The sequence below is a fragment of the Acomys minous genome, assembly GCF_964271855.1.
Source record: "Acomys minous genome assembly, chromosome: 10".
NCBI lineage: Eukaryota > Metazoa > Chordata > Mammalia > Rodentia > Muridae > Acomys > Acomys minous.
In genome coordinates this window covers 96,216,338-96,244,002 of record NC_140491.1, presented here as the reverse complement: position 1 = coordinate 96,244,002, position 27,665 = coordinate 96,216,338, and the positions used below count along the sequence as shown (strand labels likewise).

Below are 27,665 nucleotides of genomic sequence, written 5' to 3'. Positions count from 1 at the left end.
GGAGGCGATCGCGGCGATCGGGTTACAGAGAGTAGCAGGGGGAGCGACTAGACAGGAAAGGACCGCCAGCCCCTTCCTGGCCGGCGAGAAGGGAGGGTCTCAACGGCCTCGCGGCGCTCCTCGTCCAGCCAAAGCTGGCGGCCAGCCGTTGCTTGGGGCCCGCGGCAGGACCTGCTGGTGACACGGCTTTCCGACCTCTTCAGGGCCTCGCCTGCGGGCAGTAACTCTGGGGTCCCCGGGAGTGGCGCGCAGCCCACCGCCCCGCCCCGCCCCGCCCCGCGGGACTCCCCTCCAGCTCCCGCGCGCGCGACGAACGTGGCTGGTGGGGGCCGGGACCGTCTCCTCCCCGCCTCGGGCCCTGTGCGTCCGCCCCTCGCCTCTGATCTTTGTGCGGTGTGGCACTTCACCTGGTTACTGATTTCCACTTTTACGCTGGTGTTTTGGGTAGAAAAGTGGCCAAAGTTCACTCCGCATTCATTGATGTCCCTTTTAATCTTCTCTGTAGCTTTTACATACGAGGGATGATGGGCAGATTTCGGTGTATAGAGAGAAGTGGCTTCGTATTTACTTTTCTTTCTTCTTTTTGTTTTGTTTTGTTTTTAAACTACCTTATATGTTTACCACAGTGATTTTTCCAATTCTCTTCAAAAGTGGCACACTCTTGGGTACAGAGAGCTACTGACAGGTAGGCAGGCAAGTTATGGCTGGCTGTCCAGGGACCCGAGGTACTTTGCTAATGGGCCTATGCTAATTTTACAGCAATAGTTTGATGCCTTTGAAATTATTTTTAAAAATTATCAGGGTTCATGAAAAGTGCGTTTTACTGCCCTGGAAACATCTGCCATGATTAGGGAAGGCAGAGGTGACAGTGGGTACACAGGCCTCCTTCCGCCCTTAACATCTAGCACGTTCTCCCAGATCACAAAAGAATCAGGTATGATTGCAGTGTGTGAACTTCCTTTAGGGGACTGCTTGGTGGCAGATGGGCATTTCTGACCTGATACTAAGAATTTATGATTCAACCTTGAAATCTTTTCTTCCTTTCAATGTGTGTGGTCCCTGCTATCCTGCACCTACAACACAGCCTTGGGTTTGTCCATCTAGAAAGGATTTGTCAGCAGAGGCACCAGAAAGCCTCCTTGCTACTCTCTCATAATTCCCCTCTTACCTTAGGTCATCAGGGATCTGTAAGGTGCGAGCAATCTTAAGTGCACTGCTGTCTCCGTGTGGTTGTCATGTCATTGTTTTAGGAACTTGAGGGAGATATATTCTCTCTCTCTCTCTCTCTCTCTCTCTCTCTCTCTCTCTCTCTCTCTGTGTGTGTGTGTGTGTGTGTGTGTGTGCACGCGCTACACCAAAGCTGTTGTAACATAATCAATGCACAACCTTTTAAATGTGTTATATATTTAATGCACTCATTTAAATTATTCAGTATTTTGGGTGCCTGAAGGACAGCCTATTCAACACTTAACTCCATGAATAATAAATACACACATTCAGGTGAAGAAAAAGAAGAAGAAGAAAAGCCATGTTTCTATGAAACATTTACCTTAGTAATTTTTATGTACCATCAGTAAGTTAGGATCCAAGTACATAGCATTTAATACAGCGAGCGCAATACCATTTGGCCTTCTTCCCCCCTGTAAATAATTGAAGAGAGAGACAAACGGCAAGAGCTTGCTGGAGTAATTAGGGCTGGAGCCCAGGAAGCTTTAGGGCCCATTTTCTGAAAGTGTGCTTCCTGCATAAAGCATTTAATATTGATTTGTATTACAGTAAATGACAGTCTCAAAATGTATTTTGCTGTTTCTCCTATGAAATCTGAAATCCTATTACTCTGAAGTCCCTTTGTTTCGGGAGGAAGGTGCGTCCTCACTTGACCTATATAATGCAGTGTTTTAAAAGTTTGGTAATTAAATCTAAACTCCCTATTGTAAAGGTGTCATAATTAGTTCAGAAAGGAGTGTCTCTCCAAAAATACAAAGAGACCAGATGCAGATTTTATAGACAGCAGAATCCCAGTCAGGGACATCCATCCCTCTTGTTCCTCCTCGTAGTCATTGGTAGGACGGTGGTGGTAGACTTAACAACAAGCATGATCTGCCTGAAGAGTTAATAAACGGTCTGAGAAGCTGTTGTCTACTGGGCTAATGCTTGCCTGTGTGTGCTCTGACCTTCCTGAGATAGACTACGTCACTCTCTGTAAAGTACACTGTGATGTGTTTGGCTAGTTCCAGCTGTTGTGAACTTCTGTTTGAAAACTGTGTCAAAAACCAAGGAGTGGTTTGGTCCTTTAAAAACCTATTTAACCTGTTATTATGAAGTAGATGTGGTTTTGTTGACTCGTGTAGGAATAGATGGATCTGCTTTGTTTCATCAGAGGGCTAGGTGATACCAGTTTTAAAAAGTACTTTAAAGCAAATTTTAATACTATACTTTCCAAAAGTTGCATGTGTCCAATGCTTCTTGTGTTAATCTAATCACGGCCTATTTTGGCAAATCTGTTTTGAAAGACACTCTCATAAAACACAACAATTCTTCATTTTTCAATCAAGAAAATAACCCTTAGAACCAACAGCTATGTTGGTGTATGTTGTGCTTTGACAGAAAGAAAATGCAGTAACATCTACATGTGGCATCAGGTTCGTGTGAGGCAGCTGGTAATGGGCACGGGTGGCCATGGGATGTAAAGTTCCCATCAGGCCTTGTCTTAAAGAGACATGGAACTCAAGTAGCCTGATTTTTACTCCATGTGGTGTGGTCTGGTGTGGTTTGGTTGACTTTTATTCCACAATCAGTGCCATCTTATTTCAGCAGGTATGCTTTTATCACCTGGCACATTCAGGCTGATGTAGCTTTGCAAACACAGCACACATTGTTCTAAAGAATATTCCAGATGTTAAAATTACTTATGTGCTATCATAAAAAGTTAAATTCATGCTTCAGGTTTTAGCTGTTCAAAAAAAAAAAGGCAGAAAGAAAAAAATTGTTATTTTGTTTTTTTTCCGAGACAGGGTTTCTCTGTGTAGCCTTGGCTGTCCTGGACTCAAAGATTTGTATGTACAAGTTGTCAGCCAGTGGCTATAGGAATTTGACTTTTGTACAGGCAGCCCTGGAATGAATCATGGCTAGTCTATGTGAGAGATGCTATAACATGCGTTAGTGCTGATGCAAATATTTGAATGTTTATGAGGATACAATGCTTAGTCCTTCTCTTCCGAAGAAAGTGAAGTGTAGGCTTTTCTTAATTTATAGTGCTTGCTTGATATTTTGTACCAGTTGAAGCTCTGTAAAATATGTACCAAAAGCTTTCATTTTGTGCATTTGTCCATTGTTTTCTGTACTAAAGAAATGTCTATCTGTCTGTTTGTTTGTTTGAGACAGGGTTTCTCTGTGTATCCTTGGCTGTCCTGGACTTGCTTTGTAGACCAGACTGGCCTCGAACTCACAGTGATCCACCTGCCTCTGCCTCTGAAGTGCTGGGATTAAAGGCGTGCACCACCAGGCCCGGCTTAAAGAAATGTTTTATACTAAAGAAATGATTGTTTCTGATGTAAGATAATTTTGTCTTAAGATGATTTCTGTGTAAATGGATACCAAAGAATATATCTGAACCCAGCTTCAAAATCTGAGACATAATAAAGTAATTTGCAATTCCACTAATTAAGGCTGCAAGGACAAAGTGATTTTGAACTCAACTCCTTTCACCCACTTAACCATTTCATTGGATTTTTAAACAGTTCTTTATCCGTAGTCAACAAATCCTATGCCAAACAATCTGATTCTTCTAGAAATTGAGGTCGTGATTCTAGGAGCAAAAGTAGCAAGTAGAACAAAGTAGATGGGGTGTACAAGGCCCAGGCCACGGTACTTTGAGCTGTACCTGCCTTTATCAGGTGAGTCATGGTTGCTTAAATGTGTCAGCATAGTAATGCAGTATTCCACATGCATGCATTAACTTGATTTCCTTGATAGGATATTTTGAGTGCCTAGACATGGCAGGAAAGAATCAAGGTTATGGAAATGTTAAAAATAAAGTTACGTTATGGGGTGATAATGTTGTACCCTTTCTTTCGGGTATCTGTGGAGTTTTGCAGAATGCAAATTATCTAGAGACACATCAGCTCTGTGTTGAGAGTGAAACTTTAAGCCACTAGAAAAGAACAGGGAAAGACGGGTTGAGCGAGGAGTATAAGCTTCTGTGTCACCACTGCTGATACTTCTTGGAGTTTTGAAAGTGTTGAGGTGGAATTTAAATTCAAACATAGAGAATGCCCATGTGAAACCTTTTTGGGGACCTTTACTAACATGTTGCTGGGACTGTAGTTTGTTTAATGGTTTATTGAAACTCTTAAGTTATTCCAGCCAGCCTACTAATAGGTAATAGAATTTCAAGTTATAGATCTTTCAGCTAAATAGAAAATTACTCCTCTCCCGACCCCCACTTTCTTTTTATTTAAGAAAGAATTTCCTTTCTTAAATAAAGAAGCAAATCATACGTTTTTTAAATCACATTATCCAATTAAGATATATGAGTAAGCTCTATCTAGACCTATCTAGAATGGAGAAGTAAGTGTTCTATAAAATGGCATGAGCTGATAAGAATTTGCTCATGCTCCTAAGACGGCTTTCTTATCTAGTTTGTCTTGTCCTGGGCGCCTCACAGTTTAACTGAAGTTTGTTTTCTCCAAGCAGAGTGCCACAACCTCTCTAGAACACTGTCTTCAAAGACACCAGCACCTCCCTGGTTCCTTGCTGAATTTCCAAAACAGTGGGTGCTGAATAAATACTTGCTGGTGAACTAATATTATTCATTAAAAAAAAAAAAGGATACCAAGTTAGTTTAGGCCAGAGAAATTGTGTAGGCACAAATCTAAAACTATAACAACCGAGCCTAATTTTCTGATCAAGTCTGACTACAATGAGCTTTGTGTTTTCATTTACTTTGTTCCTGTAGTGAGATTTCCAAATGATTTGTGAATTAAGTAAGAATTATTTATTGATTGGTTGATAATTTATACAACAACAACAACAAAATGCTTCCTACCTCCCTTTTCTTTCTTTCTCCTTCCTTCCTTGCATTCCTTCCTTTCTGGGGTGTATATGAGAGATCCACAGGAAAACATATGGATGCTAGCAAAAAAATGTCACCGCAGCAAGTTAAGGAGGTCTCACACAGTGAGTTGGTAGTGCAGTCTACCTGGACTTCTAGCGTCAGTCCACTCCTTTTACCAATCCTGCTTGAATGTCTTCAGCTTAATCTTCCTGAAAATTCCATTTTGGGGAATTTGAGACTTGGTGAAAAATGGTTACTCATCTCATAACAGCTTGCCACCTAGCATACAAACTGAGGTTAATATGCTGAGAGTTGTAGCTGTTTCTCACTCTGTGATCTGAAACTTGGCACTTGTTCATCTGGCTCTTAAATACCGAAAATATAGGTTTTTGGTTGTTGTTGTTGTTGTTGTTTTAAGCTCACTCATTGTGATAATTAAATAAAAACAACCAGAGAATATATCAAGTTGTCCTCAAGTAAGAGCCTTATTCAATGAAAGATAACTTCTTTAAACACAAACACAGAATGACGTCAGTTATTTAAATGCAGCACCATAATATTTGGTGTAACTTCAAGGTAAATATTCAAAAGTTGAACATTGGACTTAGGGATGTTGTGTGGGGTGGACTGGAGTGTTCTTTTTTCTTTGCTGTCTCATTTTAATGAATAAATAGTGGAAAGTGTAGAACTTGGCAGGGCTTCATGAAAACATTTTTCCGATGATATAACTGGGAGTTGCATCAGGTGATACACAGAAAATGACCTCTTAGAACCACATGTCACACACACACACACACACACACACACACACACACACACACACACACAGGGCAGGGGAAGATTTGATACTGGAAGCTAAACATGCCTAAGTCTAGTAGGTATGAGATAGACAGTGAAAGGGCGATGTGGTAGTCATGCCAACATCTAAATGGATATATCGAAAGTCTAACTGCCATGTCGACAAGAAACCAAACATAATCCGAAATGTGATTCCTTATATTTGCTTAATGTAGATATTCTCCTAACAATGTCTATATGAATATTTTAATTTTCAACCAGTCACGGGAAGGTAAGCATGTTGACATGATGAGAAAGAAACAAAAAAGGGATAGAAAAGAGGAGACGATGTTTTGACCTCTTGGTGCAGCAAATCTGGAATAGTGAGCCTTGCCTTTCCCCCTGCATTATCTTTTAGCAGATTCTTAAATAGATGCATCTGTCATTTTGGAAGACGGTAAGGAAGGAGACTTTTCTGGATAATGACTAAAAATACGGGTTCTCAAACAGAGATTGCATGCTAATATTCAGCTAACTACCACTGTGAGCATGCAGAATCATCCTCTGGCACATGGTGCCCTACAGTGGCCGTACTAAATGTATGCTGAAATTAGGTTAAGTTTTCAGCTGGCTGCCTGTGGGTAAATTGTGAGGCCCACAAAAGAGTAAAACACTTTGCCCATCCATTGTGCTCCTGAGTGAACCTAGTGTCCATCCTCTGCTCTTGACGCTCGGATGGGCTGGGGAGTGGAATATCTATCTGGTCCCTGATTCTAGCATCCTGCAAAACACCAGGGAAGACAGAATGGACACCGTGTAAGAAAGAAAATGACAGTTATAAAACAGCACATCTAGACATCAGCATTTCAGCCAACGGTCTGAGTGACAGAGAAGCCACTCAGGTATACATGGGACTAAAACTCCATGTGGATTTTGTGAGACGAAATAGAGGTTCCAAAACAAGCTACCATAAATCTGAGAATTTTAGAAAGAAATGGGCTTTAAATAAATGAATGGAAATTTCTTGAATTAATAATCAGCTTTATTTTATTTTGCTCTTTTGCTTTATAATTCTCTTGGGGGCATTTTGAGTTTTAAAAGAATTACATTTTGTTGTTCTTTATGTTAACTCCCTTTCTTAAAATTCCATGCTCAATTACTTTATTTTACATTATTTTCAGTTTTGTGTGTACAAATGTGCCATTGAGCCAACCTATTAGTGTTGTGGCAGGCTGGTAATGTAATCTTTAAATGATGACATAATGGGCACACAGAAATGTTATTTGTATTGTTGCATTTTACTTAAAGTAATGTTTATTTCTCCTACCCCATTAGCCGTACTTATGAAAAAAGGCAGAAAACAAATTCAGGGTTCTAAATGTTTCTAACTAGATCTTTGCCTGCATTCAGTGTGAGCACTGATGATACCCAGGATGAACTGGCACTATTGAAAGAGTTTTCAGAAGTATTCCTGATCTTTCATGAACGTCCATTTATGGGGTCATTATCTAACTTTATTTTAAGCGAGCTGTTATTCACCTCTGTAAATAGAACCAAATGCTGTAGGAGTCATGTGTGGCCTTCTGCCTGCCGCTGTATGGGATCCAGACCCCACCCTTCCTCTGGCTGCTCCCTGGACATGTGTTACACAGTTGGGGCTCCTGGGTCCTAGACAAAGGGATTTCAGGGAAATGTTATATGCAACAAAATGAGATCACCCCGTAGATGCCATACGTCATTTTACTGGTCTTAAAGGACTAGTTTCCAAGCTCTGCAGGAGTGGTCGCATTTCACAAAATACCGGTTTCCCTTCCTATGAGTTGAAAAGTTGAGTATTTGGAGTGGTGCACCTGGGTAGATGCCTTTGCTAAACTCTCTGTCCTTAACCTGAGGTTCCTGATAGGAAAAAAAAAATTACCAAAAATGAATTTCATGTCGTAAGTTTACATCTGTATTAGCCTCAAGTGACAATACACTGTTTACCCTGCTTTGTATTTTTTTTTTTTTTTTGGTACTGATTTTGAGTTGACAATAAAAGTAAGTTTATACAGGAGATCCTCCAGTAAGCTTCCCCTCACACACAGAATCACAAGAAATATTGGCATAGTTTATAATATAGGATGTCAGGTGACATGTTTGATTACATAGAAAAGTAAACTTTACCATCAAGGTTACTCATCTCAGTGGTGTTTTTAATTTGTCATCAAGCAAGAATGAAGAAATTTATAAAAATAAAAATTTGCCAGAAAAATTATTTTCAAATTGTTAAGTATAATACTATCAAAACCCTCCTGCCCTCCTACATAGCACAGCTCTGATTAATTTCCTTGTTTTAAACATGCAAGTCTTTTTTATTAAATATTTTTAAAATTTTAATATATACATTTATATTACCAAACATACATACAATAAACTACCTACAGCAATAAGAACCATGACGTAATCAGGAATTATATAAATGTTACATTCTTAGTGTTTTAGCTGTTTGTATTTGACAGCCTTGAAGAAAACATCTTTCCTATCTTGGTGCATCTAAAATTCTGAATGTAAATCAATATCTATCATATCTCATCACTATCAACTTACAACATTTATCTAGACCTAAAAACATCTTAACCCCTAAACAACTAAGCTTAATTGTAAAACTAAACTATTTGGTCTTCAACCTCATCAGAGAGTTGAGAAGGAATTAAATTGATTACCTGAGTATACCAGGAGTGCAGGTTAGTAACGTTCCAAATGAGAAGAGGACAGAGACAGTTTGCTTCCTGAATAGTCCCCCAAAACTCTCTATAACAATGGAACATCATCTTCAGTCTTCTGGCCCATCTGATCATTTGCATATTCCTAGTTGTTTTTTCTTTTGTATTTTAATAGAATCAGCTGTTAAAGAATTCACGGATATTTTCCTCATCCTCTATGTAATTTGTTTGGTGATTAGCTACACCTTAACTTAAAAGTGAGTTGGGTGTATGCACGCATGAGTTCGTGGGTGCATGAGTGTGTGTGTGTGTGTGTGTGTGTGTGTGTGTGTGTGTGTGTGTGTGTGTGTGTGCATGTTTGCACAGGTGCACACCAAAGTCAGAGGATGGCCTCAGTTGCTCTTCCATAGGTTGAGTCCACTTTCCTTTTTGAAACAGGGTCTGTCAATGACTTGGGCTTGCTCATTAAGATAGGCTGGTTTACCAGTAAGCCCCAGGGATCCACCTTCCTCTCCTTGCCCAGCTCTGGAATTACAAGAGCCTGCCACCATGGCCAGCATTTTATTCATGTTCTGCACATTAAACTTGGGTCCCCATGTTTGCGCACCAAGTACTTTCCTGACTGAGCTATCCCTCCAGCCATCCAGTAAGTTTATCCTACACAGTTCACTTCTCAGTTGGTGATCCGGAACTGAAAACTCACTTCCCGTACAAATGGTCACACTTAAAGGTCGAGTCATCCCTCCCCCCCCAAACCACAGGAGCCTAGAGAAGTTAAATCACTTACAGGTCTATGCCAGTTCCCTTACAGAATCCAACCACCCGCCAGGGGGTGCTGCGTGGAGAACAGGGTGAGTGTTAGGAGTTGGAATTCCTGGAGCTCATCTTTGCCTTCTTTAGGGAGTTGGGACAACTTGGCTCAGAGTTCTAAAATAGGGCTTTGAGCTTTTAGGCTTCTAGAAGATGAGAGACATGGATCATGACATCAGATGAGTAAGACATTTGCAAAGGCAGCTGTTGATGCTGGAGCCTTCGGCTGTGGTCAACCCCTGGGGGTCTTCCTCACTCATCGGCTCTCCACTCTTCGCTTTCCATTTGTTGTTCTAGACTAAGAGATAATCTCTGGTTCCCTAACCTCTTCTTTCCAATGTTTAAAAAAAGAAAAAAAAGGCAGCCCCAACTGGCGGTACTAATAGTATTTTTCATCCCCAGCTCATAGCGATTCATTATTTAAAGCCCCTCTTTCATCTTTCAGTGCTCCTTAGCCCTGCGCCAAGCAAATCCGGCATGGGGCACAGGGAAACACAAACACCAAGTCCCCAACTATCCAGTTCCATCGCTTCTTTTGTTTTCGTCCTGATCCATCTAGGGAATCCTGGACCTTCTTGAGACAGTATGTGTTCTTATTCACTTTAAGTTTTTACCCAGAGTCACCCTAGGGAGCACAGATTAACAATCCGACTCTGGCTGAGATTAACAATCCGACTCTGGCTGGGAGCGTGGTGGCGCACGCCTTTAATCCCAGCACTCGGGAGGCAGAGGCGGGCGATGGACGTGAGTTCGAGGCCAGCCTGATCTACAAAGCGAGTCCAGGACAGTCAAGGCTGCACAGAGAGACCCTGTCTTGAAAACACAAGCAAACAAACAAAAAGAATCCGACTCTGAAAGAACAAAGAATTAACCAGCCTATGCTTAAAAAAGACCCTTGGGATTTTGTCTGTGGATTGTGGCTTCGCCAGCTTCCAGTGTGAAGAGCTGGACAAACCAGTGGCCTTTAGCTTGGGAATGTAGGAAACCATTTCACAGCCAGTGAGGGCTTCACCAACACTAGGGGGTTTCCTTTCTGCCTTCTCCTCTTCCTCACTGCCCTCCACCCCCCACCTCTACCCTCAGCTTTTCTTCTTATACTAAGAGTTGAGCCACTGTGGGCTGACTTCTGAGCACTGACAGGTGTGTGTGTGTGTGTGTGTGTGTGTGTGTGTGTGTGTGTGTGTGTGTGTGTCCCACTGTGACGTCACAGGGAAGCTTCTCTATCTGCCTAGATCTGGGACCAAGTGTGCCTCCCACTTATTTTGACTAAAAAAGTCTTTATTACCTTTTAATGATACAGACTATGACTAAGAATTTGCTAACTACAGTTGCCCTTTTGAATTGGAATTTTCTTATTTTTTTAAAAATCCGACTTTATGAGGAAATTTAAAACACACTTTTATTTGTTAATGCATAAGCATAATCAGCATACTGGAAACTATTCTGATGACAAATATGTGTTCTTAATGAGATTATAACTTAGGCATGCATGGTCAAATGCTAGGTGTTCGTAGTTTTTCTTAATCCACAGTAAAATTTTAAGTCATATGTAACATTTTCTAGTTCTTAAGTATTTCAGTATTTACTCAACAAATAATTACAAAAGAATTGTGCCAATTTTAATTTTGAAAAGACTAAAGCAACATGTTTCTTACTTCGTAGCACTTTCTTAGATTTAAATCTTAATAGCAGAAATCTTAAACGTTGACTTTTAAGAAGGAGTTGCTTTGTTGTTGTTTTGTTTTATTTTTTTTAACAGACAGAAAAGGGGTTCGAGATAATGTTGGGTAACAGTCCTCTTGTGTGTCAGTCACAGAATTCAGATGTTTGTCTCTATGTAACGCGGGGTGTTCCAGGGCACATCTCTGAGGCCACAGGATTTGAGATAAGTGCGTTGTGATAAGGATCTGTGTCTGGGTCCTAATGAACATCTGCTTTCCAGGGCGCCACCACAGCATCTTTCTTTGTTTCTTGCTTCTTTGCCTCTTTGATATGAATCTTGTTAAACCCAACAAATGGGCTTGTTTCTGTTTGTTTTTCAATATGCAGATGCACCTGTTTCCCTTTATGGGGAAAATAAAGCCAGATATTTTATATATATATATATCAGTGAATGCACAGAGAGTTGAAAAGCAGACCACAGAATAGCAGAGCTACAGCTCTTTTCCACAGCTCAAGCACATTTTTAAAAATCATCTAGTTGAGATCATATTCATGGTCTGGCCAATTTAATTAAACTGGACAAACATCTATGGAGCAGGCATTGTGTTACACCCTAAAAAGCGTGAATGTGTGAAGAAGGCATGATTTGTACCACTATGCAACATAGTGAGGTAACATATTAAAGATTTTTATTGATGTAGGATGTATTGCAATTACAATTGATATATATATATATATATATATATATATATATATATATATATATATATATTCTAAAGAGTAGGGTTACATAGTCACATAACAGATCCCTAGGTGACAATGTAACATTTCCAGCTCCTTCAAACATCTTCATTTTTACGGGCCACCATAGCCACTCATCCAGCGCCTGCCTTTGGGGACTTTTACTTGTTCTTATGCTTCCTTAAAAAGAAATTTAACCATTTGTCTCCTCTTATATTTTTCCTCTCTAGTTCATCATTGTTTTCGTTTGAGTCATTGGTGTTAATAACGTGAAGTGTTTTAAAAATCCCATGTAGCACTTTATCACAGATAGACTGAAGTGCATTTATCCATCCTATTATTCATGGGTGTTTGGATTATTTCTATATGGGCTGTTTTGCATAAAATTGCTATAATTATTGTTGTTCATATCATGCCTTCGGTGCATTACTCCTAATAGTGGAATTACAGGTTGTGGGATGTCTGTGCGTTCTGCTTCGGTAGGTATTAACAACTTCCACTTCTGCCAACACGGCCCAAGAAAGCCAACTGCTCTGCAGCCTCAGTAACAACACTTGCAGTCGTCAGCTGACTTCATTTTATCCTTCTGGTGAACAGTGCCTCCTACACGCCTTCCCTAGACTTCTTCCTCCTCCCCTCCTCCTCCCTCTCTCCCTTTCCCTCCTTTCCCTCCCCCTTGTCCTCCTTTCCCTCCCCTTTCCCCTCCACCGCTTTTCTTCCTTCTCTTCCTCCTCTTCTCCTCCTCCCTTCTCCTCCTCCTTTTTCTTCATCATGCCTTGCCCCCAGTTGTATAGGATGGTCTTGTCCTCCTATGTTCAAGCACGTGTCACCTTCTCTAGCTTTTCATAAAACGTATTGGTCAGCTAGTAGCCTCTTTTAACAATAGTGTCCTCTTGTGAAGTCTGTTTCAAGTTTTCCACTCACTTTTTAAGAAGAACAATTTTGTTGGGCTATGATACACATAGCACCCTTCACTTCCTTTATTGTTGGATCGCCGTATTTTTGTACCGCTTTGTGGGCTTTTTAATGTGTTCTGGAAGCCATCCTTCATCAGGCATGTGTGAGAGTATCTCCTAATGGAAGTGTCTCATTTTAATGATGTTCCATTTGTCGGTCTTCTATGACCATTGGCTTTGGTGTCTTTTAATCAGACTCTGCTGCTTTGAGGTCATGGGGGCAGTTCTTTCCTTCCTACTTTAGAAGCAGTACTCTGTTCCCCAAATTCAGGTCTGCAACCCATTTCTAATTAGTTTCCGCGTATCATATGTATAAGCTCAGGAGTTTTCCCATCTGGGTGCATAATGAATCAGCAGCACCATTTGTTGAAAAGACGTTTTCCCTTTGTGAGTTTCTGTGTTGCTTTTTAAGCCAAGTGACCACATTTGTGTGGGGTTTTTGGTCTGGGTTCTTGTTTGCTTCCACATTTAGCCTTGTGCCCATCCGTCATTATCTCAATTAGCAACACAGAGCGTGTGTCCTTCGTAATGCCGAATGATTCTAGGTCTTTTACATTTCCTTACAAAGTACAGTATCAGTTCGTGAGTTTTCCTCCAAAAAGAAATATGCTAGGATTTTATAAATTAAAATGATATGGAATCTATAGGGGCAAAGTGGAAGAAGCGATAAACATGGCTGAGTCTTCCAAACTGCGGGTGTGATGTGTTTTCCTTGAATGCCTGCTTGGGGTGATTACAAGGACAGCAGAAGCTATTCTTAAGTGTTTTCTTTACTAACTGTATGCACTGATTTCTTTGAAATGTATAGTCTGATAGGTGTAAACTGTGACAACAAATAATCGCTTTGAAGAAAGAGTGAATAATATTTATTTGTCAGAGTCAAGATTAAGTTCGAGAAGTAGCTTGCCATGGGCACTCACCTTGGTGAACAGAGAGCATCCTTCTAGATGGCTCACTTATTCTGCCCAAAATACCTTCTCCTCTCTGCTCTGTTTGCTCTTGGAAGCTTGACTTGCTCTTGTCCTGGAAGTCTGCTGCTGTGTCTGCCTGTCCGAACAGAGTAATACATTCAATTCAACTACTTTTGTCTGGAGGTTTTTCTGACGTCTTTTAAGATCTTTTAAAAAACATGCCTCTGATATTGTGAAAACAAAAACTGAGCCTTCTACTTCGGTAGTAACGTCTGAACACAAGCCCGTACTGTTCCCTGGCTTCATGTCCTTCAAAACTTTTCTTAGCTGTTCCAGAAACTTTACATATGTGCTTTTCTTGCCTTGTGAAGTTCAAAGCTTTGATTATTGCCATATACAACCAGCCAAAAACAACTCTGTAGAACCTTCAAAGCTTATTAGTTCTGGCCAGGTTGGTCTAGGTTGAGTGGGTGGGTAAATAGGTGATTTCTGAAGTGCCTTTCAGCTTTGAAATGTGTGATTCAGGGGATTTATAACATCCAAGAACCACAGAATGCTAGAATTGGAAGGAATTTGAAGATCATCAGGTCCCAGCCCTCCTTTTACACATGAGGATGGTTGTACAGATGGAGAGACGTGGGGGGCGGGGCAGGGAGGCACGGGGGGGGGGGGGTGGGGGGGGCTGGGCCCGATCTCATATGACTGTTCACTGTGATGGCCAGGAAAGAAGAAGGGAGTCCTCACGTGAGCTGCAGGAATCACTCCAGGAAACCAATTGCAAAGTTGGATGGGACAAGTGTCACCAGCTGGTGTCAACAGGAATCAGTAGTTTGGACTCTCTGAGGTCATCCTGCAGGGAAGGCTGGCTGGATTGCCCCTCCTCCTTCTACTAGCATGGCTACTTCTACTGCACCCGAGCCAGGCTCTGCGCTACATCTTATTTTTCTCTCCATTTTCTCTCCTGTTATAGAGTAGCTTAGCAGCCCATAGTAGGACCTGTAGATTCTGGACAATCTGTGTCCTTGTTCTGTTTCTGGGTTGTTCTTATTTACCATGGTCCTGAGGGGCTTTGTTTTCACCCTGGCAAGGTAGACTCCAAACTGTTTCATTCTGACTAGTGTTTCTCCTCCCGTCACTGGCTCACTTTAACTGGCCTGGTCCACAACAACCACAAACCCAGTGGGCGCTTTGATTAGCCACCTCTACTTCTTTACGTTTCCTTGGTCATCTTCTTAATGGGAACCACCTTATTCTTGAGGCATCCACTCCGCGGCAGTTGCTGGCTTTCTTCTAAGGCATGGTGTTTGGTTAGAAGGAAGATGGCCACCGGGAGGCACAATGGTTAAAAAGGCTACTTGGACGTTAAGAAAAATAAAAAATTATTTTTTAAATCATTGAAGTCCATCAGAAAAGAGGAGTTTCCTGTATTTGACTGACAGCCTCTCAGGATTACAAAACCGAGTTGCCTGTGAGTACTCTCACTTGCTTATTTATTTATTTATTTATTTATTTATTTATTTATTTACTGGGTTGAGCACCTTCTGCCTTGAAATCCTCAAAGCCCGGGCAACAATAACCGGCAAACTCTGGAAGCGACGGGAACTGTCAGAGACGGCTGTTGGGCAATTTCAAATCCCGTTATCTGTAATAGGAGCAAGCTGTGCAGACCACTGTTATTTGACACATATCATGGGCAGGGAGATGCAGTGTTTAAAGGATGTGGAGCAGCAATACCCATGTAGACAGTTGGAGGAGCCTTTTATTGTGGGGGAACCTACTGCTGGAGCTGAGATCTCCTTAGTTAAAATGGAGGAAATTGTGTTAACACATGGACTCCAAACGTGCTGCTGTTAATTGTATTCTTGTGTAAATGGGTTCTTCCAAACCTTTCCCAAACGCAGCAGCAGCTATAGCCTTGGATTAGATTTCTTTATTTAATCTTTATTAGTAAAGATGACTAACTAGGCTTGCCACCTCAGAATTGGAGCACATTGTTTGTCTATGTTAGAAATGCACATAATGAGGGGATTAAAGTCTGAGAGCGAAGTGGAAATTCAGATCAACGGATGAGGCATCCCTTTGGATTGCTGTTTGAATGAGACTTATTTATTTACTTACTTATTTGTTTATTGGTTTTTCAAGACAGGGTTTCTCTGTCTAGTAGCCCTGGCTGTCCTGGACTCACTCGGTAGACCAGGCTGGCCTCCAACTCCAGAGATCCTCCTGCCTCTGCCTCCTGCATGCTGGGATTAAAGATGTGCACCATCACTGCTGGCATTATGGGATTTATTTTTATTTCATGTGTATTAGTTTTGAACCTACTATAATACTTTGACATTTAATAAGCTTTATTGGATCGAATCCATGTCTCTTGTTTTCCTAAGAGAAACAGAAGGACTCACAACTTTCTTTAGGAATGAAAAATTTCTGCATCCCAAGTGCATGCAGTACCCACACAGGCCAGCAGAGGGTGAAAGAGTAATCTGGAGCCAGAGTTGCAAATGTTAATTAAGCCACTGTGTGGATGCTGGGAATCAAGCCCTGGTCCTCTGCAAGAGCAACTGGTGCTATTATGTGCTGAGCCATCTTTCCAGCTCCTCCCTTGAATTATGGGACACTTCCTTCCTCAACCAAGTTGACCTCCTAACTTACAAGTTTCAGTCCTTTCATCCCACTTTCTCAATGTATTATGAAGCAGTTTACTCACGTTTTGACAGTGCACAAGCATTTTACCTAAACAGTTCTCCGTGGGTGCCTCAACACTCTTAGGCAGAGTGAAGCCTCATGCTTATAAAATATAAAAACATGGGGGACATGTAGTCTACTAATTGAGCTTTTTCTTTTGTTTTACTTTCACTTAGACAATATGTATAATATGTATAATCAATTTATTTATATTTGATCTTGGAAAAAACATAGAAATAAAACATGGCAAAGTTATACATGCATTTGATAAGTTTAGTATAGCATTTTATACATTTAAGTTTTTTTTTTTTTCATTTTTTTTAATGTAACAGGGTCTTGTTAGGCAACTGATGTTCATCTCCATTTCATGATTCCCCTGGTGCTGGGGTTATAGGTGCACTACTGAGGCCCAGCACGCATGTAAGATTCCTGAAGATAAAAAAACACTGTTTTACATCCACTGTAATGCTTTATTGGTTTGAATCTGTGTCTTTCATTTACTTAAAAGAAACAGGAGGTGTGCAGAGATGTCTTTAGGGATGAAATGCATCCACCTCAAATGTACACATGATCAGACTGAACATGAGCTTCTAATCTAAATGACCTAAGCAGTGTAACCCATACAGAGGTTTTCAGTTAGATTTGATCTTTGTGTCCTCACAAAGGTGATCGCTACCATAAGTACCTTATACAGTTCAAGAGTGAGATGGTTTGTGACGGTGCCTCATGGCAAAGTGCTGCGCATCTGTATTCCAGCTTCCTGGGAGACCGAGGAAGGGGGCTCACTTCAGCTCAGCAATCCCACGCCTTCCATGGTGGACAGCATTACAAGAATACCTTTCAAGCAACAACAAAGACAACAAAGCAAAACCAAGTACTGTTGTCACTTGGTTTCCACAGGGCGGAGGCTCTAGGTACCTCTTCCCAACAAATGCCCAAATCTATAACTGCCTGAGTTGCTTAAGTGTATTTGCATCTGACCTACAAACTTCTTCCTATATCATTGAAATAATCTCTTACTACTTATAACACCCAATAGAATATGAATGATATATACGTCATTATTATACAATATTGGTTCATTTTGTTTTTGTTTTTTTCCTATGCTGTTTTTCTCCCCCAATATTTTCAGTTATAGCTGATTGAATCTGAGGAGATAGGACTTTCAGATACAGAGAGCCAACTGTGTAGCTTTTGTATATAGAAATAGAGTGGCTTTAAAATGAAAGTGTGCAGTATCATTTTTAACAACATAGATGAGGTGTTATTGTTTAAAGATTTAAACAATTACTTTAAAAGTAGAAAAAAAATTAAAGGGCTACATTTCTGACCTCCATTTCTTAGGATCAGCAGCAGGTCGTTAAGCTAGATTTCTGCCTGTCAGGAGTAAGTGATGCTGTGACCGTAGTCACACTTGGTGTGAAAGGAATGGACTCCGTAGATTATTTAGAAACATCTTGGCAAAATTTAGGTGAGCCAAAACAAGTCACAGCATATTCTGAGGCCAGTAAAGAAAATTAAATCCTTTTATTACAACTTTGCTTGATGGGTTTTTTTGTATCCTTTCCTTAACCATGTTGCTGAGTACCTTCTTAGCAATCTAGTATTACTTGAGGAACAAAAATATGCTTAGTGGGTCCTACTACATGTGAAGCGTTTGGTAGGTATGCCACTATCAAGAAAGGACCATTGTGTAAGAAAAGTGGTTTGGTAGAGCTGTGTCTTGTTTCCCACATTAAATACCTAAAAACCAGCAGACAAGTATTGACACTGTGAGGTGATGTTATAAAGTGGTCCTGGGGACTTCCTCCATAGTTGCTCACGCAGTCTGGTGCAGCTCTGTCTAGTAGAGCTGTGCATCATTGAGAACAGTGCGCGTCTGTCACTGGCCCCTGGAGACTGTGAAGCATTCGACGTTGGGTTGGGCTAGTGTGACCCAGGGACTGATGATCTATGTTTCAGCCACAGTCTGCTCTTGTGTGGGACAGATGTGGCCGGAGTAAACTCGTGTCAACCAGAACTCCCTGGCTTAGGGTTTTTTGGTTTTGGTTTGTTTGTTTGTTTGTTTGTTTGTTTTTGGTGAGTCAATTTTGAAATAAGAAGGTGTAGCTTGCAATTCCCGGGTCCTTTCAAATCATTAAGAACTCCAGCCATGCTGGTGACTTACATGCAAAGGGGAAAGAATACGAAACCAATGCAGGTGAGTCTGTTGTAAAAACATTGGCTAATTAAGGTACAGAGGCCAAAAGTGGGAGAGCTGTTTCATGTGTGTAGTATGAACTCAACACAGGTAGGTGTCTTTGTTTATGCTGAATTATAATTAGACCACTGGTTGACTTTCCCATCATTTGAAAGGCTACCTTAATTTAAAAAACAGCACTTAGACGGGCCTTTAATCCCAGCACCCGGGAGGCAGAGGCAGGTGGATCTTTGTGAGTTCGAGGCCAGCCTGGTCTATAAGGTGAAGCCAGGACAGCCAGAACAACATAGAGAAACCCTGTCTCGAAAAACCTAAAAACAAAACAAAAAACAAACAAACAAAACAAAAAAACAACAACAAAAAACAACCCAGCACTTAGATTGCAGATGCACATTTCTATAATGTACTTGTTCTGGATGTTGGATTCTTCCCCTGGTCACAAAGAATGAAGAACTATATATGAAAGTAGAAGAAAACATGACAGATATGTTATAAAGATGATCTAGACTATTAAATTTATATTCATCTTCTCTCCAAATTTTGACATTTATTAATTTTAGTTCTCTGCTGTTTGTTCATTGTCTTTGTCCTAATGCCACGTTGTGTAGACTAGCTTTAAGATGGTGTCTTTGAATCTGTTGGGAATGGTCTAGTTGACCTTCTAAGAACATTTAATCTTCTCTTTTAAAGTCTCCAGAAGAGCTGGGCGTGGTGGTGCACAACTTTAATCCCAGCACTTGGGAGGCAGAGGCAGGTGGATCGCTGGTCTACAAAGTGAGTCTAGGATAGCCAAGGCTATACAGAGAAACCCTGTCTTGAAAAACCAAAAGATAAATAAATAAAGTCTCCAGAAATCCGAAAAAAGAAGAATGACATGAAGCTCATGGTTGTTTCATAAAGAGAAACACGTCACACAGCAAACATGAAATAACATCTATATTGCAAATGAAAACCGTTTTGAGCACATTTAATCCATGGGCATTTCTGGCTGTTCCTCTTCTATGTGAGCCCAGCTCTTGCCTAACTCTACCAACCATGCTCTAGTTGGCCTGTCTTAAATAGATCTAAGGATTAGATCTGAGTGTTTTGCCATTTAGGTAGAAGGATCATGTTCTGGGCTGGAGAGATGGCGCAGAGGGTGACAGTGCTTGCTTCCCGCAGCAGGCTCCTTAGAACCTTCTTGATGGATGAATAACCAACTCTTGCAAATTATGCTCTGACTTTTACACAAACACACTATAGGGGTATTTCCAAACATGTATCATACACACACACACACACACACACACACACACACACACACACTCACACACACAGAGCAAGTAAAACAAACCAAGTTCTAATTTCCATCATGGCATATTAGAAGTTTATATAAAACTTACTATTTAAGCCACATTCCTGTGTTTGCTTAAATGGCATTCAATATATTCTCCAGGTTGTGCATTTATCACAATTTGACAACGTCTTTTCATCTTTAATTACTTAAGGTGATTTTTTTTGTTTGTTTGTTTCATGGGATTTTTTCTTCCTCTTTCAAAAGGATCAGTGATGAAATTTCCAAGTCCCTATTCATCGCAGTGTGCATGCACTGCTAAAATTCCATCAAGTGACATTTGCAGTGGTCTTAAACAAAGCGCACAAAGAGGTTTCCCCCAAAATAACATTTACCATAAGATGTCACTTTAAGTAGAAGGTGCTACTACTTTACCTTGCTTCTTTCCACTTGTCTTTTGATGGGATGATGTCAGAAACCTGGCTGCCCCTGAGGTCCAGAGATAGGCTGTGCAGAAGAATGCCCCAGCTTGTAATGCATGAGGCATGTATGCCTCACTTTGTGACTCACATTCATTCCTTTTATCTGTTTTTCAAGTGTGGATAATAATCTTCAGACTTAAACTTGCTTTTTTTGTCCATTTAATTGAGTTCTCGAGATGGTAATAACACAGCAATGCAATTTTAAACTTACTTTTTACATGCGGTAAAACACATAATTAACTTACAGTGTTTTATGAAAACTAGAAAGGATGAAACCACCTTTCTTTCATAACGCGGGTGCAGCTTACCTGTTGCTATGGTAACTAGGTAAACACTAATATAGCTAGATGGGTATAAAATTTACAAAAAATTGTGTTGAAAATTCTTCATAGGACCCTTTAAAATAGGCATCTGAGTAAAAAGAAAGAAAAGGCTCATACCAGAAGGTGCCAAACAAACTACCAAGGGAGAGAAACAAATAGTCTTCCCCAGCCATGACTCCTATGAACAACACCAACCGGCATGGCGCCCAGCGAGAGCACTAAGAGTGTAATAGCGGGGCACATACCTGGAGCTAGTGAAGACGTGGATCTTGGAGGAGAATCTACAATCACTACTTTACAAAACTAGGACAATCTCTGACTACATTTTAAATATTTATCGTCTACCTACAGACAAGTGTACTCTCTCGTCCCTCTCGGGGAAGCGTCTCTGAGCAATAGACAGAGAGCATAACATAAAATCACAAAGGATCAAAATACAGAGAACAAGAGACAGCGTAATGCCCCAGGCCCAACCGAAACATCTACAGAATAGCTCCTGTAGCGGAGGCTCGGAAATCATTGTGGGAGAGGCAGGTAGACAGATTTTAGAGCCAGAGGAAAAGGAAGTTTGTGTTTCCTAGAAATGTCAGAGAAGTCTCTTCAACATGGCTGCCTAAACAAGACCTGAACAACGGTGGCAACACAGTGGACGTGTTAACATGGGAAGGACAAAGCTCAGGAGGTCTGAACCTTAGATAGCTAAGGGCAACTGGGGTGTGGTAAGAGCTGGATAAAATGGCATTGTATATACTGAGAAGGATGCCCTTATATATTTAGAAATATATATATATGTCTATATGTAACAACAAGGCCATGAATTTGAGAAAGAGCATGGGAGGGGTTGGATGGAGTAAAAAAGAAGAAGAAGAAGAAGAAGAAGAAGAAGAAGAAGAAGAAGAAGAAGAAGAAGGCGGAATGATGCAATTATATTCTAATTTCAAAAAAAAATTGAAAAGTCACTATAAAAAAGAAAGAAAGAAAAGGCGCAAGCTCCAGGAGAGAAGTAGTCAAACTCTTTGAATATTGAAAGAGGGCTGAGGGGGTGTAAATCTGCATCGCTGAGAAAAAGAGTTTTCAGAGCAGACTGTTCTGGTATTTTATACCAATTATGTGCAGCTATTGCTTTGAATAATTTTCCTGCCCTGCTGAGATTTCCTTTTTACAAATCCTGGCGCAATTATAAGATGGAAGTCTGGAATGTATAAACAGTGTCCTTTGAACAGTAAATGAGCCACATTCTTCTAAACTCAAGGGTAGGAATGTCCTACCTCTTAGCCTATGGCTCTCCGCCTTCCCCTCCTTCCTCGTCAAAAGCTCAGAAGCCAGTGTGCAGTTCAAGAGTGTATAGAAACATGGATTTTTTCCCCCCTTCAAACACTTTGAAATAATAAATTCCATCAAACTAACAAAGTCTTGAGGTTGCTCTAACATAGTAGCCTGTGCACTTGGTTCCACTTTGTGCAGCCAGTGCTCAGAGACCCTCATTCGATTCTGTTCTGTGTCCAACCTAACACAAGACTCTGTGACAGATTACCTTTCTCCTTAGCTTTGAAACAAAACACTGCACCAGGTCGGCACACTCAATTGGGGGCGGGGGGGAGTGACACCCTTACAAGCGTTTCAAATGCCAGCTTGTTTTATGTGACAAAGCAATGTGCACTAATCATGGAAAACACTGTATAAAACCCTAAAGAGACGTGAACTGTCACTTGATGTTAACTGTTAAAAAGCCTGAACTCCATTATGCAGCAGAACTTCCAGACCTCTCACAGTGTTTACAGTAAGGCTTGGAGAGTTGCCTAGCATTGGACTACATACAACTAAACAACGTGGTTGAACGACCTTTTATGCTAGCCCTGCCAGAAGACTGCCAGAACGCTCACGTGACCATCCTTGGAACCCTTAAGGTAAACAGGAATGCAGAACATTGATTTGTAATTCCAAGCGCACACGGGATTTTACTTAATTCACATAAACCCCCACGGAAGCTGACAATAGCCATAATAAAGGGGTCGCCAAAAGTGGACCGTTCCTTTGACTGTCAAAGAATGTAACACTTTTATTTTGTTTGCAACTGAGCCTAAGCATTTCAGCTCCCCAGATTTTTGTTTTAGTTGAGATCAGCATAGGAGACTGTGTTTAAATTGTTTACAAATGAATTTTGATTGAAAATAATGCTGGGAAATAATACAAGAGAATGCCTCCTGGGACCCCTTCCATGGCTTCTCTGTAAAGGGCTAGAGGAGCATTGTAGATAAAAGTGAAACAAGTCACGGGCCAGTTTCAGCCCTCGCTCTATTTAAGAAGTTAGATTAGACCAACTTTAGCGTTGCAGCTAGCCTACAAGGATTGCGTCTCTGGCAGTGATGGCAACAGCAACTCAGGAAACACACAATGAGGGTGATTTGCTTTACTTTAGAAGGGTGGAAATACATAAGGGATTGGTTTATAGTTCTGCCCAGAAATATAAATATATATATTTTAAAATATACCCATTGTGTTTTCCTTGAAGTATTTTTTTTCCTGTCAGTTTATCAGGGACATTTGGCTTTTGTAGTTCTGAAAAATAGTTTATAGTGGCACCAAAATGAAGCATGGCTTTCTTGTGTGAGCCACAAAGGCAACAGCCTGAATCCACACCAAGATGCTCTGGACTCACTCAAGGCCCCCGGAGCCACTGGCTCCAGCTGTTTCTCCCTTCGGTTTCTATTCTGCTGTCTGAAACTAGGACATTTGGTTAAGTCGAATGGAGAGGTTTGAGCTGCTAGTCACAAAGTTTGCCTGTTGTGTGTGGAAAACAAATGACTACCGTTCGGAAGCATGGGGATCTTGCACTTGACATGCACATGCCAGGGCACCTCAAACTGCTAGCAGGTTATCGTGTGTGTGTGTGTGTGTGTGTGTGTGTGTGTGTGTGTGTGTGTGTGTGTGTGTTTGCCTCCCTCTATCCCTGCCCTGGAACTCAAAACTTAGAGTCCATATTATAAATCATGGCTTGTCCTTAAGTTTCTCTGCACTATAGCCGCACCTCCATCACTTCTCAAAGTGAGCCACTGCCTTTCGTCAAAAGATGTGCAAGTCTGTACTGAATTCGACAAAGAAGTTCCTGGACAAGAGCTGGAGGGACTTGTGGACGTGGAGGAGGGACATTGGAGTACCAGTGTCAGTGCAAATAGATCAATAAGTTGACCCAAATATTCTTTAACTAAACGTGGAGAAACCATCTTGAAGTGTGCCCGAACTGTGCTTGGGCCTGTTCATGTTCTCTAGATATAGTACTGTGGTCCACTAATATTTATGAATTCCAATTGGCTTACATTTTCCAGAAAGATAAGCATTTCAAACACCTTTTTCTAGTATCAATTTTCCATAGTGTAAAAGAAAGCTGACTGTGATTTTTTTTTTTACAAACTTTTAAGATACCTCCCTTAAACTAATATTTCTCCTAGACTAAAAAAATCCTAATTTAAAAATTGATTTATATAAATCTCCTTTTTTGGTCCTCCTTTTGTTGTTTTTAAAGGGTACTAATATTAGCATATTACAGTGACCAGTTCACATGCATCTGGATTTTGTATCTGATAACATCATGTTTTCAGCTTAGTTGCAGTACTTTTTTCTTCATGGAAGTGCTGTTCTTTTGAGTCAGAGATCATGCTGGGCTGCTGCCTTTCATGAATGATTCTGAGTCACCCAACTAGTGACCCAGTTGTCCCTGATAGAGTAGTGGCCTGTCAGTCATACTCTCACACATATAGAAGGCTGTCTGCCATCTTTGCCTTCATTTTCCTACCACTTCTCTGTCTCTTCTTCCATGCAGACGTTGCGATCACTGTGGACCACTTCTTTCTAAGGCTGTATTTATGCAGATGTCAAATGAAGTAGACATGGGTCTGAGGAAGACAATTCTTGGGACTGAACACAGCGATCATATCACAATTAAGTCATGATAAAGCTCTTTGTATGAGGCTTAGAGATAATGTAGAGGTGGGAAAGCATAGGCCCCGTGTGTGAGAGAGACCACAATACGGTCTGGTCGAAACAGAACGTAACTACGGACATCAGTAATCCCAGGTGAGAGTCACGGGTGGCTTCCGGAGAGATGCCTGTGGGAAAACTGGACAGTAACGCCCAGCTCACCTTTTTCTGGGGGAGATAAAACATCCTCTATGGGTAAGATGACATTCCTGTGCTGGTCTGAAAGACAACAGTGGTGTGCAGTGCTGTTACTTTGTGAGCAGGAGCAGAAAGAAAAATGGGGCACAGGCTGGCTGTCCTAGTCTGCTCAGACCGCCATCGCAAACTACAGACCAGTGGGTGGCGCTGACAACAGAAATGCTTTTCCTCACACAATGCTACAGGCTAGACATCCTTAATCAAGGCATTAGTAGGTAGAAGAGACGGAAGAGGGTATAGCACCTGCTAGCCCACTCTTCAGAGGAAGGCATCAGTGTCCTTGGGGCTCTGACCCTGTGTCCCTGTCACCTGCCATTGGGCTCCACTGCCCAGTGCTGCACACTGGGAGCTAAGTTTTCCCAATTAGTAATGATGGAACACACTGTCCTCAGACCCATTCAGGGAAACCAAAGCGATTCTATATGTTTTTAGTACTTCAACATAGAATTCCAGTTTATAAGACTGAACACTAGAAATAAATGGTACAAAGCTGCGGGAAATTCCAGGCAGGTATAGATTATGGTACAATTAGAGACATTGTTACTAATAACAACAACAACGATGGTAATGATAGTGGTTGTCGTTAACATTTATTAAATATTTACATGTGGCAGGCTCTGATCCAGGAATTCATACGTATGCAAATCACCATTAACATACATAGCTAGGCATAAGTGTATTTCCTGGTAGAATAAACAGTAAGAGAAAAAAAAACCAGTGACAAGTTGATGTAGTTGATAAACAGAATAAATTCCATCTATAAATATTATCCATTTCTTGTAATCAGGAAAATGCATATGTGCTCTTCAGCGTGCGGGATTATGTTGCTGTTTTATACTGACAATCTGAAATTGTTGATTAACATATGCTAGAAAGTAAAAATAAATTGGGTTGAGAGAATAATATTTGGGGAGTGTGATGTGAAGCTATTCCAAGCAGAACACCAGCTTGAATCCTCATCGACACCCGCACAGCAGTCGTGTCTGCGCGGGTTTCCTTTCCATCTTGGCTCCCTCCGGAGTGAGTTTCATACTAAGATGAAATCATACTTGTCATTATTCTGTCATTCAGCTTCAGGTGCAGCCAGTGCTGGCCAAGCATCTTTTGTTAAGAATCTCCATTGTCAGCCGGGCGTGGTGGCGCATGCCTTTAATCCCAGCACTTGGGGAGGCAGAGGCAGGTGGATCGCTGTGAGTTTGAGGCCAGCCTGGTCCAGGAAGAGAGTCCAGGACAGCCAAGGCTACACAGAGAAACCTTGTCTCAAAAAAACAAAAACAAAACAAAACAAAAGAATCTTCATTGTCAGCAGGGTGTAGTGGTACATGCCTTTAATCCTAGCACTTGGGAGGCAGAGGCAGGTGGATCGCTGTGAGTTTGAGGCCAGCCTGGTCCAGGAAGAGAGTCCAGGACAGCCAAGGCTACACAGAGAAACCCTGTCTCGAAAAACAAAACAAAACAAAACAAACAAACAACAAAAACTTCACTGTCACTCTCCTCTTGCAGAAATGTGAACCGTTTCTGCGTAGTTCAGTTTTCATTGTTTTATCTGAGCACTAAGTGACCAACTTTGCATCCTGTGATTTTATTTTTTGAAAGGTATTAATTCCTTGCAGTGATATGTGGCTGGGTATAATTATGCATGTTATCTTACAGTAGCCGGTGTCTCCACAGAACCGTTCTTGAATTTGTGTGCTTGTGTGAGATCTAGTCATAGGCTTGCCAGTAAGACCCTGAGAGAAAACACAAGGCACTCATAGAGATTCTAAAATTAATGACACTTTGAAGACGGAGGGTCTCTAGGAAGGTGGTAATCAGATGGGCACCTACAAAGCTCTGGATTGTGACTCCGGTGAAGTGGATCCACCTGGGAAGAAATCACAACCTGTTAGAGAAATGAGGTTAGAGCCTCATGCCTGTCCAGTGCCTGTGTGCAAGGCTCCATCCGGGCCGAGACCTCAGAGGCATGGACTGAGTCTCTGAAGGCTAAGGAGCCTCGGGCGTGGGGGGCGGACCCTGGACGGAGCTCTGGAGTCTGCCTCTCTGGCAGATAGAAGAAAGGATGCTTGAAGATGGACGTGCGGGTGAACTTGGAAAAGACCTTGCAAATGCCACGAGAGAATGCGCTAGTGTGTCAGCCAGAGCTGGGCCACGAGAAATGTGGGTACTGCCTGTAATATGTCCAAGTTTTGTATTCTTACCTTCCACTATTCTCTTCCTGTTATCTTACAAATACAAAGAGTTAGGCCAGTCAGCTATCTTTTACTATCTCAATTTTTTTTTTTTTTGAGATGACCCATAGAGCCAAAAAAAAACCCAAGGTGGGGATGGAGATGTTCCAATAAGGAAAAAGACCTGACTCCAAGTGCCTAATAAGGATGAAGTTTCTGGAAAAAAAAAAAGCTATAATGATGCCTAGTTATACTATATCTATTAAAATTTTCCATAAAAATCTGCCCTGCCCTCAGTAGCAACTAATCATATTCATGCAATTTATATATTTAAACCAAAGAAATGGCCTGTCTCTCACAGTGTACATAGCAATACTATGTTGGATGGAAGCTAATCAGAATAATTGGAAATTACCTTACTTAGTTTTGTTAAAATTGGAAGAATGAAAGAAAGTTCATTTCTACCAAAGCTGACTTTCAATGGATACCTTTTCCATGTTAGACCAAAATGTCTGACCTGAGGTCTGGGCAGGGCCAATTACTCACCTTCTGTAGCAGTGCTAACTATCATATTGGCCAAACAGACAGACTCGGGCACGAAACCACATCCCAAGGGTACCGGTGAGCCAGACTTGCTCCAGAAGTCCTGATCCTAATGAGCAGATACACTATCAACACCTGTGTAGTCCAGACCATGTGTAGTATTGCTTCGCTCTTTGTGAAAACCGGGTGCCGTACCCCTT

General features: G+C 41.2%; 1 protein-coding gene across 4 annotated transcripts in view; it reads left to right on the top strand.

Moving 5' to 3' along the window:
• The window catches only part of RBMS1 (RNA binding motif single stranded interacting protein 1), a 224,000-nt gene that overhangs the window by 711 nt on the left and 195,624 nt on the right, over positions 1–27,665 (top strand). The window lies entirely within an intron of this gene.